Source organism: Cynara cardunculus (genome assembly GCF_001531365.2).
Source record: "Cynara cardunculus var. scolymus isolate 2C chromosome LG 13, CcrdV1, whole genome shotgun sequence".
Taxonomy (NCBI): Eukaryota; Viridiplantae; Streptophyta; class Magnoliopsida; order Asterales; family Asteraceae; genus Cynara; species Cynara cardunculus.
In genome coordinates, this window is record NC_037540.1 from 6,850,789 (window position 1) to 6,852,752 (window position 1,964).

Genomic DNA, 1,964 nt, shown 5'->3' on the forward strand with positions numbered 1-1,964 from the left:
ATCTTTTATTTATAGAAAAAAAATTTAAAACGTTTTAAATTATACAATTGAAGCTAAAAAACTTCTAAGATATTAAACAGTAATCAATGAGAATTGATTGATGATTAAAAAAAACTGTATGGTTTTATATTATACAATTGGTTCATTCCTCCAGCAGTCCAAATTTTTATTTCAGATTAAATTGACAACAATGAAAACTAATTCCCATTTTCATTTTATATTTCTTTTAATTTTTATTTTCATTTTCATTTTCATTTCCCAACCTGAACCAAACAACCCTTAAACCTTCAACAATAATTATTTTAGCACAAATGTTGAAGATGCTCTGAAATTCACCAAATTTGGAGAACTCTACAAATGATTACTATGAAAGAGAAATATTTTTGTTATTATATTTCACCAATAAGAAAGGGACATAATATTCTCATGATCCCTTCATTTAACAATGTTAGTTAACAACCATTATGATGGATCCATTTGTCTTTGAACAAACTACAGGGACCAAAAATGCAATCTACTCTAAAATATAATGTAATTCATGTTTTCTTTTATTTTTTATTAAAAAATATTTTATATATACAATTACAAATCAAATGTCTTAAATAAAAATCTTTATATTTATTTAAAACTATAAAATCTAAAGAAATCGAGATAAATTCACATATCTTTTGAGTTAGGAATTGAAATATGCGAAAAAAAATATTAAAAGTTAAGTTGAAATACGAGATTATTAATATATAGTCAAAATAGTGAATTTATTTGAACTTATTTTTCAGTATTTTAGTCGCATATTTCAATTCCCAACTCAAAATATATGTGAATTTATCTTCATTTCTTTTAGTTTTCTATATTTGAGATTTTTTAAAGATAATTTTTTTGTGAATTTTATAGTTTTTAAATAAATATAAGATTTTTATTTAATATGTATTTTATTTAAGATGTTTAATTTGCGATTGGATATATAAAATATTTTAAAAAATAAAATAAAATTACATTATATTTTAATGCAGATTACATTTTTGGTCAATATATTTTGTTCAAAGACCAATAAATCTACCATAATGGTTGCTAACTAACATTGTTAAGTGGAGGGACCATGGGTGTTAATACGTTATAAAAATAAAAGATTAAGAACCACCAGTATAGATAGTTTGTTTTAAGGATTAAATCCAAAATTTGAACAAATCACATGGACCACCAGTATAATTGACTCTTCGTAATATATCAGGTTTTAATAGTGGCTAAATACAATAGAGACATTGGATGGTCATGGTCCCTTATATTTAATTAAGAATACTTTCTACAAATTTAATTTAAAATCTTTAAAAAAAATATTAACTCAGACTTTTTCTTTATTTTGAAAGTACAATATGAATTATATTATTAAAGTATTTAATATTTTTTCATAAAATATTATTTTTCTCTCTTATACATTTAATTTAAAAGATTCTTTTTTTTTCTTTGTAAGGGTGTCCGGGCCAAAGCCCGACTAATCCCCGACAAATTTGGAGGCTAAACATGGCATCACTTAAATGTCGCCAACACTCCCCTCCCAGGGCTCGAACTCGGGTTCATGACTATGTCATGCCCAAGCCTTTACCACTAGGCTGGAAGGTCTTTGACAATTTAAAGGATTCTTGATGATAGAAAGAATAAAAAAATAATTTATTTTTTCATGCATAATCATTTTTGGAAACTTCTCTAAATTTGGAGAATTTTACCTCCTCTTTTTCACTTTCTCCATTGTAGAGAAGAATTTGTTAGAACAAAAATCTCCCAAGTTTTAATGTTCTAACAATCTTTTAAACTGATATAAATAGGGTATATTTCAAATGCAACCATGTCCATTTGTACAACCAATACAACCCAATTAATTGAGATATTTATGGAAATGATGAGAGTTCATTTATTATGATTTGAATATTTATGTAAAATGAATATGGTTCATTGATTATGATCAATAT